Source organism: Lepus europaeus, chromosome 10 (assembly GCF_033115175.1).
Source record: "Lepus europaeus isolate LE1 chromosome 10, mLepTim1.pri, whole genome shotgun sequence".
In the NCBI taxonomy this organism is placed as follows: Eukaryota; Metazoa; Chordata; class Mammalia; order Lagomorpha; family Leporidae; genus Lepus; species Lepus europaeus.
The window spans coordinates 70,779,356-70,795,896 of record NC_084836.1 but is presented as its reverse complement, the minus strand read 5'-3'; the positions used below and the strand labels follow the sequence as shown (position 1 = coordinate 70,795,896).

Below are 16,541 nucleotides of genomic sequence, written 5' to 3'. Positions count from 1 at the left end.
TTTTTTGGCATTAGTTATTATACCTTGTGATATGTTGCTTGCAACTTCCAATTACAGTTATTTTTAAAGTTTTTTGTGTATTTGAAAGACACAGAGACAGAGGGACCGGGTGGGTAGGGGAGGGACAGATCTCCCCTGCTGGTCCACTCTCCAAATGCTCATGATAGCTGGTACTAGGCCACGTTGAAACCTGGAACCTGGAGCTCAGTCTGGTTGTTTCACATGGGTGGCAGGGACCCAACTACTTGAGCTGTCACCTTTTTGAGAGAGGTCTTCCACCCATTGCTTTACCCCCCAGATGGCCACAACTGCTGGAGCTGTGCTGATCTGAAGCCACGAGCTTCTCTTGGTCTCCCACGTGGTTGCAGGGGCCCAAGGACTTAAGCCATCTTCTACTGCTTTCCCAGCCCATAGCAGAGAGCTGGATCTGAAGTGGAGCAGCTGGGATTCGAACTGGTGTCCATGTGGGATGTCAGCACTGCAGGCTGTGGCTTTACCCACTAAGGCACAGCACGGCCTCGACCCATCACCTTCTACCTGCCAGAGTACATGTTAGCAGAAAGCTGGAATCTGGATTGGAGCCAGGACTCAAACCTAGGTACTCCAAGAGGTGATGTGCCTGTTCCAAGCAGTGTCTTTTATTTTTTTTAAACAGGCAGAGTGGACAGTGAGAGAGAGAGACAGAGAGAAAGGTCTTTCTTTTGCTGTTGGTTCACCCTCCAATGGCCGCCGCGGCTGGTGCGCTGTGGCCGGCGTACCGCGCTGATCCGAAGCCAGGAGCCAGGTGCTTCTCTTGGTCTCCCATGGGGTGCAGGGCCCAAGCACTTGGGCCATCCTCCACTGCCTTCCCGGGCCACAGCAGAGAGCTGGCCTGGAAGAGGAGCAACCGGGACAGAATCTGGTACCCCGACCGGGACTAGAACCCAGAGTGCCGGCGCCACAGGCGGAGGATTAGCCAAGTGAGCCACGGCGCCGGCCCACGCTGTTTTTTAAAAGTGGAGTGAAACTCTAGAGATTTGAAGCAGTAAGGATTTTCAGTTTTATCTCAAGCCTTATGTATTATCTCACCCATTCTAAAACTGAGGACAGTTTTAAAAATAATTTGTATTTATTCAGCAGAGCTTTCAACTTAGTTCCCAAAGAAACAACTTTCTTTCATTCATAGTTCATTCATATGTTCAGTATTTCACTACAGTCACATACTTGTAATTATGGACACAACTGGCCTTAAGTAGGTTTGAGAAGACTGCATCAGACTCTTCGTATGTATAGCATAATGAGAACAGAAGTGCTCTAGTGTTGCCTGTAAGCTACATGTTCAGCTGGGGGTGTCAGTGCTTGCTAGTGCAAGGGGAAAGTATCTTGAACTGTGAAGATGTGAGGTAAAAAGGCATCTTTAGTGGTTTTTTTTGGGGGGGGGTAATTTTTTGATGTGTAGTATACATACAGAAAGATGAAAAGTTCTTGAGTGCACAGCTTGATCAGTTTTTACAAAGTGAACATAACCATTACTCAGGTCATGATAATAGAACACTTCTAGGATTCTGGAAGGCTCCCCATGCCCTGACTCAGATGCTGTCACCCAACACTACTATGACTGTTATCACCGCAGATTAATTTTGGTCACTTTTGAAGTTCATATAAATGGAAACATGCAGTAAGTGCTCTTTTGTGCCTGGTATTTTTGATCAGTGTTCCTTTTGAAATACACCTGTTTTGGATGAGTTGCTGATTATTTTTCATTGCTGTATCGCATTCTATTGCTTGAATATCCCGCAACTTACTTATCCATCCTGTCAGTGTTGTGTACGTTTGTCTCTGGTTTTGGATACTTACAAATGCTGCTGTTAGAAACATTCTTGTACATGTCTTCTGTGCATTTGTACATGCATCTTTGTTGAAGATTTACTTAGGAGTAGACTGTTGGTCTCTATGTTTGCGTTCAGCTTTCTTAAATTTTGCTAAGTGAATTTTTATACTTGCATTAGCAATATGTGGGAATCCATAGCCACTGTGACCCTTTTAAAAATTATTTATTTAATAGAGACAGAGATAGAAACAAAGAGAGAACCTATTTGCTGGGTCATGCTCCAAATGCCCACAGTGGCTAGGTGCTAGGCTGGGTCAGGCTAAAGCCGGGAGTCAGCAGCTCAAGCCAGATCTCCAATGTAGGTGTCAGGAACCCAATCACATGAGCTATTATCACCATTGCTTCCCAGGGACTGCATGAGCAGGAAGCTGGATTCAGGAGCTGGAGTCAGGTGTGGACCTCAGGCACTGTGGTATGGAACATGGGTGTCCTAACTGCTAGACTGACACCCACTCCTTCATCCTTTTTGAGACTGAATAATATTCCACCTTCCATTTTCTTTAAACACAAGTGTGGGTGCTTAGTAGATTCATGTGAAATGCTAATTAATTGATCAGCTAAATTTTTTGGGGGAAGATTTTATTTATTTACTTTGAGAGTTAGGGTTACAGACAGAGGGAGAGATCTTCCATCTGTTGGTTCACTCTCCAGATGGCTGCAACAGCTAGAGCTTGGCCAGTCTGAAGCCAGGAGCCAGAAGCTTCAGCTTTGTCTCCCACACAGGTGCAGGGGCCCAATTGCTTGGGCCATCTGCTGCTGCTTTCCCAGACCATAGCCTAGAGCTGGATTGGAAGAGCAGCAACCAGGACTAGAACCCACGCCCATATGGCAGAGGATTAACCTACTGAGCCAGAGCGCAGGCCCCATTAATTTTTTAAGTAACAGAAATTAGAAATTGCTATTTCTATATGTATGGAATCTTCCTTTATGTATAAATCAGTGAGTAAAGTGTTTTTTTTTTTTTTTTTTAAGGTTTATTTGGGAGGCCAGAGGCCAGAGTTGTGGCGCAGCTGGATGAGTCGCTGCCTGCAGTGCCAGCATCCCATGTGAGTGCTGGTTCAAGTCCCAGCTGCTCCACTTCCAATACAGCTCCTTGCTAATGTGCCTGGGAAAGCAGTGGAGGATTGTCCAAGGGCTTGTGCCCCTGTACACACATGGGAGACCTGGAAGAAGATTTTGGCTCCTGGCTTCAGCCTGGCACAGCTCTGGCTGTTGTGGCCATTTGAGGAGTGAAACAGCAGATAGGAGACCTTTCACTCTCTATAACTCTACCTTTCAAATAAATAAAATGTATCTTAAAAAAAGAGAAAAAAAGTTTTGTTTATTTGAAAGAGTTACAGAGAGAGAGAGAGGCAGAGAGGGAGAGAGAATCTTCCATCTGCTAGTTCACTCCCCGGATGGCCGCAACAGAAGCCAGGAGCTTCTCCCTAGTTTTCATGTGAGTAACAGGGCCTCAAGTACTTGGGCCGTCTTCCAGTGCTTTCCTAAGCTATTATTAGTAGGGAGCTGGATTGGAAGTGGAGCAGCCAGGACTAGCGCCCATATAGGGTGCCAGCTTCACAGGCGGCAGCTTTATGTGCTAAGCCACAATACTGGCCCCAGTAAGATTGTTCTTAATTGCCTTGTTTTGTTTTTGCCTAATAGCTACCTCCATTCCCTTGGGCTGCTTGCCCATCTGAGCTCCTATGTGGTAGAAGGAATGGACTTTGTATGTGTGCGCGTGCGTGTGCGTGCTGTGGGAGTGGTGATGAAATGATCACTGTTGCTTAAATTTGGCTTGATTGGGTTTGGGTTATAGCCACCTGCTTGAGAAGGAGGGTACAGACAGCCCTAACCATTGAGCTGGCTGTGAAATAGGAGACAGCAGGTATGTTTGCCTACTCTGGTCCTTTTGAGCCCCCAGCTGCTTCTGATAATTAATGCTAAGCAATCTGTAGCTGGCAGGGGGCCTGTGCCTTTTAATAATAGTGAGGAGGAATTGTGGTATCAAATGGCTTCTGTTTTTTCCCTTAGGATGTATTCTAAATTTCCAGAAAATATATGTTGTTCCAATTGGAGATTTTTATTAAATAGTAATTTATTGGTTTTTCTAAATGAAGTCTTAATTTTCCAAAATAAAACATATGGCAATCAATTCTCACAATTATGGGAGAAAGTTTTTAGATTACAGTAAAGTTAGTGCCAATGAATAAAAACATTTGTTGGCACAGCAGACTTCTGAGAAGATCTCAGGTTCATCTTTTAAAATGAAGTTTTATTTATTTGAAAGACACAGTGACAGGAAGGTGTGTGTTATGTGTGGGCAGGGTGGGAGAGCTCATGTCTGCTGGTTCACTTCCCAGGTGCCCACAATGGAGGCTGGGCCAGGCTGTGATCTCTTGTGTGAGTGGTGGGAGCCCAGCTACTTGGCCTCCCAGGTGCATCAGCCGGAAGCAGGCTGGAAGCAGAGGTGGGGCTTCCTCCCAAGCACTCCTCATATGGCATGAGGCGTCCACAATGGCAGCTTACATATGTGGGCTGAGTGCCTCATGCCTGTCCTCAGATTCATCTTTTTGACCAAGAAGATCACCTTTTTTTTAAAATCTCTAATTCTTTTTTAGAATATATCAGTGCTTCACCTTGTATCTATCTCCTTTTTCATATTCTTTTTGTAAAGTTAATTAGAATGATCTGATGATATTATGGAATAAGCTTCTAGTGACTTTCTGGCTTTTTTTTTTTTTTTTTTTTTTTGACAGGCAGAGTGGACAGTGAGAGAGAGAGAGAGACAGAGAGAAAGGTCTTCCTTTGCCGTTGGTTCACCCTCCAATGGCTGCTGCGGCCAGTGCACCGCGCTGATCCAAAGGCAGCAGCCAGGTGCTTCTCCTGGTCTCCCATGGGGTGCAGGGCCCAAGGACTTGGGTCATCCTCCACTGCCTTCCCCGGGCCATAGCAGAGAGCTGGCCTGGAAGAGGGGCAACCGGGACAGAATCCGGCGCCCTGACCAGGACTAGAACCCGGTGTGCTGGTGCCGCAAGGCAGAGAATTAACCTATTGAGCCACGGCGCCGGCCTTTTGTTTGTTTTAAGATTTATTTGCTTATTTGAAAGACAGAGTTGCTGAGAAAGAGATCTTCATCTGCTAGTTGACTTCACAGATAGCCACAATGACCCGGGCTGGGCCAGGCAGAAGCCAGGAGCTCCCTCCAGTTCTCCCACATGGGTGGCAGGGGCCCAAACATCCAGGCCATTAGCAGGGACTTGGATTGGAAATGGAGCAGCCAGGACCTGAACCAGCACCCATATGAGTTGCTGGGTGTTGGCAGGCAGCAGCTTTACCTGTTAAGCTGCAGCGCTGGTTGCTAATGCTTTTTCATATATTTGGCTTGCAAGTCTTTTAACTCAATTCTTGGGCTTCCTTTCCAACACTATTGATTCTTTCCTTTGATAGAGGGAAGTTTTAAAGTTTAATGTCCTATTTGTTTTTTGCTTTTTTTTTTTTTCGTGCTGTTGGTGTCATATCCAAGAAATCATGACCAAATCCAATGCCGTGAAACTTTCCCCCTGTTTTCTTCCTGGAACTTTATAGTTTTGAGGTGATTTTCTTACATGTGGTGTAACGTAAGAGTCAGCTTTGCTCTTTTGTGAGGATGATCCTGCCCCCACTGAGTGGTCTTAATACTTTTGTTGAAGATCTTTTGTAATTTTTTAAATTATTTGAGAGGCAGAAAGATCTTCCATCTGGTGGTTCACTCCCAAAATGGCCTCACCAGTTGGAGCAGGCCCAGGCTGAAACCAGGAGTCTGGAACTCAGTCTGGGACTCCCACATGAGTGGCAGAAGAATGCAAGTACTTTGACCATTATCTGCTGCCACCCAAGTGTATTAGCAGGAAGCTGGATCAGAAGTGGAGCAGCCAGGACTTGAATCTGTGCCCCATGTGGATATCCCAGGCAGCATGTTATGCACCACAGCATGCTGCCTGTCCTCTTTCCATAAATTGAACTACAGAAGGCAGTACCCACTTACTGTGTCAGTTTCTATGAGGCAGATAGATGTTGGCACAGTTTGGCTAAGCTGTTGCCTCAGTGTTACAAGGCAGAAGTCATGGTGTTGGTAGGGCTGTGTTCCTTTGAGATGGTTCTAGTGGCAAATTTATTTTCAGGCTCAGCAAGCTGTTGGTCACGTTCAGTCCCTGTGGCTGTGGGACCAAGGTTTCTATTTCCTCCTTACCTTTAACTAGGGGTTCTTGGCTTCTGGAGGCCGCCTGCATTTCCTGACCTTATGGTCCCCTTCAAAGCCAATAACAGCAGATTGCATTCCTCTCACACTTCCTATCCCTGGCTTTTCCCTTCTGCTGTGTCCCCGATGCATCTTTCTCAACTCTAGCCAGAGAATTTTCTCCTTTTTAAAGTGTGCTTAGATTGGGCCCCCGTGGATAATCTAGGCTAATTTCCTTGTATTAAGATCTGTGACCATAATCATGTGTACAAAGTTCCTTGGCAGTAGTGCCTAGATGTGGTTGATTGATGAACTAACTAGGAGACTGCATTCTTGGAGAAAGATCTCTAGAATTCTGCCTACTGCACAGGCCTGATAGAATAATTAGGGAGTATTCATCTGTTTTCTCAAAGAGTTTATAAGAATTGGTATAATTTTTTTTCTTTAAATATTTGGCAGTTGTATCTAGCCTTGTGCTTCTCTTTTTGGGAAAGATTTTAAATTACTAATTTAACTTTAGTTGATAAAAGTGTTCAGATCCCCCTCATTTTAATTAATTTATTAATTTTTAAAATATTTATTTGAGAGGTAGAGTTACAGACAGTGAGAGGGAGAGACAAATATTTGAAAAGTCTTCCATCCACTGGTTCACTCCCCAAATGGCTGCAACGGCTGGAGCTGTGCCGATCTGGAGCCAGGAGCTTCTTCTAGGTCTCCCACGTGGGTGCAGGGGCCCAAGGACTTGGGCCATCTTCTGCTGCTTTCCCAAAAGCAATAGCAGAGAGCTGGATCAGAAGAGGAACAACCAGGGCTGGAAACAATGCCCATATTGGATGCCAGTACTGCAGGTGGAGGATTACCCTACTGTGCCACAACACCTGCCCCAATTAATTTAAAAATTTTTTTACAATTTATTTATTTATTTGAAAGGCAGAGCTACACACAGAGAGAGAGAGGGAGAGAGAGAGAGTTCTTCCATCTGTTGGTTCACTCCCCAGATGGTTGCAATGGCTAGAGCTGCACCGATGTGGAGCCAGGAGCCTCCTCCAGGTCTTCCACATGGGTTCAGGGGCCCAAGGACTTGGACCATCTTCCACTGCTTTCCCAGGCCACAGCAGAGAACTGGATTGGAAGTGGAGCAGCCTGGACTTGAACCAGTGCCCATATAGGATGCCGGCACTGCAGGTGGCACTGAAAGTGTCAGCTTTACCCGCTGTGTCATAGCGATAGCCCCTAATGTATTTATTTTTATTTACTTGAAAGGCAGACAAAGAGGGACAGACAGAGAGAACTGTGGCTCACTCTCCAAATACCCTTGGGCCAGGCCAAAGCCAGGAACCAGAAATTAAGACCAGGCCTCCACATGGATGGCACAGACACAAATATTTAATCCATCACTTGCTGCCTCCTCAGTGTGTGTTTACAAGAAGCTAGAGTTAAGAATGGAGCTAGGACTTGAATCCATGAATTCCAATATGGGATGAGGGCATCACAAGTGCATCACAAGTGGTGTCTTTTTTTTTTTTTTTTGGACAGGCAGGGTGGACAGTGAGAGAGAGAGACAGAGAGAAAGGTCTTCCTTTGTCTTTGGTTCACCCTCCAATGGCCAGCGCGGCCAGTGCGCTGCAGCTGGCACACCGTGCTGATCTGAAGCCAGGAGCCAGGCGCTTCTCCTGGTCTCCGATGTGGGTGCAGGGTCCAAGTACTTGGGTCATCCTCCACTGCACTCCTGGGCCACAGCAGAGAGCTGGCCTGGAAGAGGAGCAACCAGGACAGAATCTGGCACCCCGAGTGGGACTAGAACCCGGGGTGCTGGCGCCGCAGGCGGAGGATTAGCCTATTGAGCCGCGGCGCTGGCCACAAGTGGTGTGGCGCTGGCCACAAGTGGTGTCTTAACCTGCTGTGCCACAATGCCCACCCCAACTTTTTCCAATGTCTTAAATTGGAAGCTTATAAGCTATAAATTTAAGAACTTTTTTGTTTTTAATTTTAAAAAATTATCTATTTTAAGAGAGAGATTAAGATTTCCCATCTGCTGTTTCACTTCCCGAATGATGATGATATCTGGGGCTGGCCAGGCCAAAGCCAGGAGCCAGGAACTCAATCCAGATTTCCCAGGTAGGTGACAGGGGACTACTCGAGCCATCACCTGCTGCCTCCCAGGGTGTGTATTAGTGATAAGCTGGAGTTTGGTGCAGGATAAGGTCTTTTTAAAAAACATATTTATTTATTTATTTGAAAGAGTTACACAGAGAGAGGAGAGGCAGAGAGAGAGAGAGGTCTTCTACCGGATGGTTCACTCCCCAATTGGCTGCAATGGCCAGAGCTGCGCCCATCCAAAGCCAGGAGCCAGGAGCTTCTTCTGGGTCTCCCACATGGGAGCAGGGGTCCAAGGACTTGGGCCTTCTTCTGCTGTTTTCCCAGGCCATAAAAGAGAGCTGGATTGGAAGAGAAGCAGCCGGGTCTTGAACCAGCACCCATATGGGATGCCAGTGCTTCAGGCCAGGGCATTAACCTGTTTTGCCACAGTGCCGGTCCCAGAATAAGGTCTTGAAGCCAGGTACTCTGATAGGAGATGGGGCATCCCAAGAGTCGTCTGAACTGCTTCATCAATTGCCCAATCCCACTTGTGTGTGTCTGTCTGTCTGTCTGTCTCTCTCTCTCTCTTTTTATTTGACAGGTAGAGTTATAGACAGTGTGAGAGAGAGACAGAGAGAAAGGTTTTCCTTCTGTTGGTTCACTCCCCAAATGGCCACTACAGCTGGCGCTGCACCGATCCGAAGCCAGGAGCCAGGTGACTCTTCCTAGTCTCGCATGCGAGTGCAGGGCCCAAGCACTTGGCCATCCTCCACTGCACTCCCGGGCCACAGCAGAGAGCTGGACTGGAAGAGGAACAACCGGGACTACAATCCAGTGACCATATGGGATGCCGGCGCTGCAGGCAGAGGATTAACCAAAGTGAGCCACAGCGCCGGCCCCCCTACTTGCTTCTCTACTACAGATGTTTTAACACTATGTTAGCTATATCCTTTATGTTTTGATATGTTGTATTTGCATTTTCTTTCAGTTTAGATTATTTTCTAATTTGCTTTGTTATCTTTTCTTTGACCTCTGGATTACTTAGAAAGGTGATGTTCAATTTTGAAATCTTTGGAAACTTCCCATACTTCTTTCTGCACTTGACTTTTGTTTAATTCTGTTGTTTATGGAGAGCCTGTTTTATGTTACTTTGATCCTTTGGAATTTATTGAGCATTTCTTACAGCCCATCACAGGCTTGACAAACGTTTTCTGGTAATATTTTAGGCTTATGGGACAAATGTTCTCCTTGGAATTACTGATACTTGCTGTAGCACGAAAGCTGCCACAGTATACAAGCCAGTAGGTATGCCTGTGCAAGAATAAATTTTTATTTATAAAGCCAGACAGTAATGGGGCAGATGTTGAGTCACTGTTTGAGGTGCCTGAGTCCTGTATCAAAGTACCTGGATTGGATGCTGCCCCTGGTTCCCGTCTCCTGCTTTCTGCTTTCCCTGGAAGGCAATGATGATGGTGTATGTAGTTGGGTTCCTGCCACCCACATGAGAGAGCTGTTGAGTTCTGGAATCCTTGCCTTGGCTCAGTGCCAGCTGTTGTAAGCATTTGGGGAGCAAATCCACAGATGGGAGCTTGCTTACCGTCTCCGCTTCTCAGTTTCTTTTTTCAAAGATTTATTTATTTATTTATTTGAAAGGCAGAGTTTCAGAGATAGATAGATAGATAGATAGATAGAATCTTCCACCCACTGATTCACTGTCCAAATGGCTGTAAGAGCTGGGATTGGACCAGGCCAATGCCAAGAACCTGGAACTCCATCCTGGTCTCTTACATAGGTGGCAGGACCTAAGTACTTGGGCCATCTTCCTCTACTTTTACAGGTGCATTAACAGGAGCTGAGTCAGAAGTGGAACAGCTAGGACAAGGAATGGTGTCGCAGGTGGCAGCTTAACCTGCTATACCACAATGTTGGCCCCAACTGCTTCTCAAAGGAAAGGGAAAAAAAGACAGGCTGGATTTGACCGTTGGGTCATAATCTGATGCTTGGCCTTGGTCATAATCTGATGATCTGTCCTGAAGGATGTTCTGTGTGTACTTGAAAAGAATTGTATATTCTTCACAGTATTTTTGAAAGCACCTGTAGGATTTTACAAGTATTTAACCCTTTAGGCCTCTGGGGCTTTCTCATTAAGATAACTATCATGTCTAGTAACACAATTAGGATAACATTTTAAATAAGGTAACACAAATTTTAGCCTGAGCTTTTTTCATTTCTGTTGGCATGGTATATCTTTTTCCAGCCTTTCACTTTCAGTCTGTATGCATCTTTGTTGGAAAGATGTGTTTCCTGTAAACAGTAAATAGATGGGTTTTGTTCCTTAACCCAGTCAGCCAATCTGTGTCTTTTAACTGGACAGTTCAGGCCATTAACATTCAATGTGACTATTGATAAGTAGTAACTTTGCCCTGCCATTTGCCAAAGATATTTTCTAATATATACTTTGAGCTTCTTGTGATCTTTTGCTGTGAGGTTTCCTTCCTTTACCTTCTTTCATATTGATGACCATGTTTCTGTGTTTCTGTGTGTAACACATCTTTAAGCATCTTTTACAGGGCTGGATGAGTGGCGAGAAATTCTTTCAATTTCTGTTTGCTATGAAAGGTCTTTATTTCACCTTCATTCACAAATGAGAGCTTTGCAGGATATAATATTCTGGGCTGGCAGTTTTTCTCTCTTAGAACTTGGGCTATGTCTCGCCATTCCCTTCTAGCTTGTAGGGTTTCTGATGAGAAGTCAGCTGTGAGTCTAATTGGAGATCCTCTGAGAGTAATCTGACATTTCTCTCTTGCACATTTTAGGATCTTTTCTTTATGTTTCACTGTGGTGAGTTTGATTACAACATGTCGTGGTGAGGATCTCTTTTGGTCATGTTTACTAGGGGTTCTATGAGCTTCCTGTACTAGGCTGTCTCTGTCCTCCAAACCCGGAAAGTTCTCTGCAAGTATCTCACTAAAAAGGCCTTCTAATCCTTTCTCTCTCTCTATGCTTTCAGGAACTCCTAGAACCCGAATGTTGGGTTTTTTAATAGTATCCTGTAGATTCCCAACAATATTTTTTAGATTTCTAATTTCTTCTTTTCTTTGGTTTGCCTGTTTCCTTTCCTGTTCTCTGTCTTCTAAGTCCGATATTCTCTCTTCTGTTTCACTGACTCTGTTTTTAAGGCTCTCTAATGTGTTTGTCATTTGATCTATTGAGCTCTTCATTTCATTTGGATTTCTCTTCACTATCACACTTTCCTATTCTACTAGTTGTTTCATTTCATTTTGATTCCTCCTTAAGATTTCATTTTCTCAAAGGAGATTTTCTATCCTGTCCAGTAAGGAATTCCATACCTCAAGCATTTGTTTTTGAACACTTCTAATTGTTCTTATCATAAATTTTTTGAAATCCGTATCTTGCATTTCTTCCATCTCATCATCTTCATAATCTTGGCTTGGGGTGTCTTGTTAATTTGGGGTCATAATGTCATCCTTGTTCTTGTTTCTTCGGTTTTTGCATTTGTTGCTTGGCATTGTGGAGATATTCTTTGGATTCTCCTTCCCTCGCTGTGGTGTTTTTTCTTGTTATACTATGACTGTATTACGTGGACTGTCTGCTTTTGATGGAGCCTTAGAGGCTTGAAATGGGTGTGGCCTGAGAGTTCTGTTTGGTTCCTCAGGGTTAAGGGTGTGCCAAAGGTGACACTCCCAGGTTAGGTGTGGTAAGTCTTTCTCTTTTTCTTTCTTTTTTTGATTTAGAAGGAAGTAATTCTGCACAGCTGAGCGGAATTAGAGGTAGTTAGCAGGGGAATGATATTCCCACAGGAGCCAGATCGGAAGCTCTTTCCCAAGGACCACACAGGGAATCTGTGCTGCCCTCAGTGTGGGCTCAAATTCTCCTGCAGCCTCCTACTGGGTTGCCAAGGTTACTGAATTGTAGTGTCTCTGGAGAGTACTCATGTGAATTCCGTGAGTTCTCTCTCCCACCTTCTCTTTTTTCACAGACTCAGTTCATTAGCACCACACATTCACTAGGTCCTAATCTCCTGTTATTTCACACAAACTCACCCCCCACCGAGTCAGGTTTTTCTGCTTGACTGAGGGCCAGTGCAGACCTGAGGTCGCCCTGCTTATGACATATGTCCAAAATGGCGCCTGCTCTTTGTCTTGCTTGCCTTTGAGAGGTGCGCGGAGAGAGAGAAACTCGTGTCTGGGCCTCTTAACTTACAAGGCCTAAAGCCCAACAGATTATTATTAAGCCCTTTCTGTCAGGTTCTATTTGCCTCTCAATCAGAAAACTTAATTGTAGCTTAGACAGCACCTTTCTTAGCTCCTCTGATAATGACTCTGTCCTTTGTTCTAGACCCTGTCTAACGCACTTGGGCCTCATTTCTTTGTAATCATAACCTCTACTCTGCCACCAATGGCTCTACTCCCAACCTGTGTGTACTGATGGTCCTCTTCCCCACTTAATGCTGTATAATCGTTCAAAATTTCTCTACAGACAAACCTCTTTACCTACAAAAGATGAGTGACTTTTCTCCTAGTCTTGGCTAGAATCAGCTTTCCAGTCAGTTGGGTGTTCCCCAATAAACCCTTTCCCTTAAAAAAAAAAAAAAAGAGGGAGGTGCCTTTCTCTGAAGGGAGGAGAGAACTTCCACTTTGACTATGACCTTGTCTAAATATGATCAGAGTCGGCAAACTCGGAAGGCTTCCATAGCCTTGGCAACTCATCACGGGAGCCTACGGTGGTTACTGGCGCCATAAACTAGAGCGTCAATTTGTTGGGTCAACAATAGGAGTCACTGTGCACTTGCTCCTCATGTGGGATCTCTGTCCTTAATGTGCTATACATTGTGATTTAATGCTATAACTAGTACTCAAACAGTATGTTTCACTTTGTGTTTCTATGTGGGTGCAAACTGTTGAAATCTTTACTCAATATATACTAAATTGATCTTCTGTATATAAAGAAAATTGAAAATGAATCTTGATGTGAATGGAAGGGGAGAGGGAGCGGGAAAGGGGAGGGTTGCGGGTGGGTGGGAAGTTATGGGAGGGGGAAGCCATTGTAATCCATAAGCTGTACATTGGAAATTCATATACATTAAATAAAAGTTAAAAAAAGGGAAAGAATTGTATATTCTGTTTTTGAAGGATGATGTGATCTTGCTGATTTTCTATCTGAATTTTTGATCAGTTATTAAGAATGGGGTATTGAAGTCTTCAACTGTTATTGTTGAATTCTTCATGCTTTCAATGTTGACAGTTTTTGACACATGTATTTTAGGTCTCTGTTAGGTGGATATACATTTATAATTGCTATATTCTTGATGTTATAACCCTTTTATTATCATAATGACACATCTTTGTAGTAATATTTTTGTCTTAAATTCTTTTTTGTCTGATATTAAGCTCTTGTTATCTATTGATAATTTTTTTTTCACTCTTTCACTTCTGGTTCTGTTGTATCTGAATCTATAGTTGGGTCTTGTTTTTTCATCCAATTTGACTAATATCTATTTTTCTTTTGTAAAGATTTATTTATTGATTTGAATGGCAGAGTTATATATGTAGAGAGATCTTCCATCTGTTGATTTACTCCCCAAATGGCCTTAACAGCTGGGACTGGGATAGGCTGAAGCTGGGAGCTAGGAGCTTCATCTGGATGGGTCTCCTACATGGGTGAAGGGACCCAAGTACTTAGACCACTTTCTGCTGCAGTCTCAGGCGCTGGATCGGAAGTGGAGCAGCCGGGACTTGAACTGGCACCCATATGGGATGCTGCTGTTGCAGGTAGTGGCTTAGCCTGCTACCCCATAATGCCAGCCCCACTTTCTGTCTTTTGAGTGGCGTCTTTAACCCATTTATATTTAATGTAATTTGTGGTAAAGTTGGTTTTGCATCTGCTATTTTGGTGTTGATTTTTGTGTATCTTATGTCTTTTCTGTTTGCTTATTCCTTCTCTATTGCCTTATTTTGTATTTAATATTTATTTTTCTCCATTTGAGAGGCAGAAACAGGAGAGCTTCTGTTTGCTAGTTTGCTAGTTCATTCTGCAAACTGTCTGCAATAGCCAGGGCTGGCCTGGGGTCAGAGCAGGAAGTCTGCAGAGCAGTCCTTGTCTCCAGTGTGTGGCAGGGACCCAGGCACTTGATCTATCACCTGCTCCTCCCAGGGTTTGCAGTGGTAGGAAACAAATTGGCAGCTGGAGTTGGGAGTGGAATCCAGTCTCTCTAGGTTGGGGCTTGGGCATCTTAACTGGTGTCGTAACTGTTAGGCCAAACATCTGCCCTTAATAGATTTTTTTAAATGTAAGGTTTTAATTCTTCTATTGATCTTTTGTTTATTTTTACTATTTTTGAGTTGGTGTCTTAGTACTTACTCTGAGAATTATAATATACATCATATCACAGTCTGATTAATATGAACTTAATTCTGTAACATAACTTCTTTTCCCCTTTGTGCAAGTCTTTGTCATAATATCTATATTTGTTACAAACCTTCAATATATTGTTATTTCTGCTTTATGCAATATTGTGTATCTTAAGTAATTTAAAAGAAGAAAATTTAAAAATATGTATTTTACATTTACACACTTTTTTTTAAAAAAATTTCGTTGTGTAGATTCAGGTTACTGTCTGGTATCATTTTCTTCCCTTTGACTTCCTCACTCTATAGCGCTGTCTTTCCCACTAACTTGGGGGTGGCAGCCTTGTGATGGGAGCAGCCCCAGGCACGAGTGCCATGCACTGTTCTGAAAGTTCAGTAGTTTTTTGTGAATGAGTGTGAAGAAAATAAAGTTTGAGAAAAAGACTTGAATGAGATGGAGGTGGAAAGGCATTCCTGACAGGGAACACTTTAAGGACCCTAAGGAGAGAACTTACTGGGTTACAAGTGGGATGATGAAGAAAGAGGCCATTGGAGTGTCTGAAGTGGAAGGTAGTGGGACTCAGGGTCAGAGAGGCAAGAGGGTGGAGGCTGAGCGCAGAGAAAACCATTCGTACTCCTGTGAGGACTTGACTTAAGGGGGTGGAGAGCCTGTGGGGTCCTGTAAGCAGCAGCATTGGGACATGGTCCGCCTGATAATTTTAGGAGCAGCCTTTGGGAAACAGAAGCCAGAGAATGGCCGAGTGGAAGGCTCAGGTGCTGGTGAGGTGGCTGTTGCAGTCCTGGTTGTCAGTGCAGCCGGGGAGATTGTGACTTGGATCAGGGTGGTAGCGGTGGTGGTGTTGAGAAGTGGTTGGTTCCACGGATTTTAAAGGTAGGTTTCTTCTGGTGGACAGAGGTGGTGGGCAGTGAGCAGAGCAAGGCCATCCTTTATTTCAAGGGGGATTTTCCTATATATTGTCCGTAAATGCTTTTTCTGTTCCTTTTATTGAGCCCTGTAATTTTTGAGTCCCTATATCGATTCTAGTTATCCTTAGATAGGATCATTTTATGTTTTAATATTATCTTCTAATTGCTTTAAGCTGTTTTTTTTTTTTTTTTCCCTTCTGAAGGCTTTCCTTCTATTCATTCTGTTTCCATCTGTCTATTTGGTTTCTTTGCTATTTCTGACTTATTGGATCCATAGTTGGTGGGTTTCTTGTCCTTCTGTTTTTCCTCAGCTTTGCTGTTGCTTTCTTTTCATTCTGTTTTTGTCATGCTTTCCAGCTTTTATTTCATGGAATTTAGAATTCTTATTTGAAGTATTCAAATATGTATCCAAAGGGGAATCAGCTTTTAGTTTGGGGGTTATATTGTTTTCCTGACAAAGTTCTTCAATTTCTTCTCTCTTGTTTGTCTTTCTCTTTTGTTGTAGGAGATTGGATAATTGCTGGGTCATTTTTATTTCTCTTCTTTATGCTGTCTATGGCAGCTCTATTGTAGCACACAGTGCGGATGAAATGTGCTTAATTTCCCATCTTATTTCAGATCTGTCTCACCCACCCCTGCTCACCAGCTGTGGTTAGTTACTGATTGCTCTCCTCCCCCTGTTTAATCCAAAGATGTGAGGGTGGAGAAGAACTTACCACTGAAGAGTTCAGTTCTTTTTTGTAGATCTGAATCTTTTCTTTCTTCTAAAATCTCATTGACTATTCTCTGGCACACTCTGCCCAGGAGTGTGTCCTCCCAGTGGAGTGCAGGGCTGTGGAAGGTGGTGAGCCTCAGCTGCTCACCTGCCTTTCCTGAGACTCCACAGTGGTTGGAGGCTCCTACTCTGATGAAATTTATTTTAACTTCCCTAGGATTGCCTCCTCATCCCATCATCCTCTCTCCACATTGAAAAACTTTTCACATAAGGCAACTTTCCTTTCCTTCCTGCACTGCATTTTATAAAATATTTTTCCTGTCAGTTGTTTGGGGACGGGAGTTCATGATCCTCTTCATGCTTTCTTTGCCCAAAATCTTAGGC

The 16,541-nt window shown here is 43.9% G+C and overlaps 1 protein-coding gene across 2 annotated transcripts in view; it reads left to right on the top strand.

Moving 5' to 3' along the window:
* Nucleotides 1-16,541, top strand: part of SPATS2 (spermatogenesis associated serine rich 2) — a 143,849-nt gene that overhangs the window by 57,592 nt on the left and 69,716 nt on the right. The window lies entirely within an intron of this gene.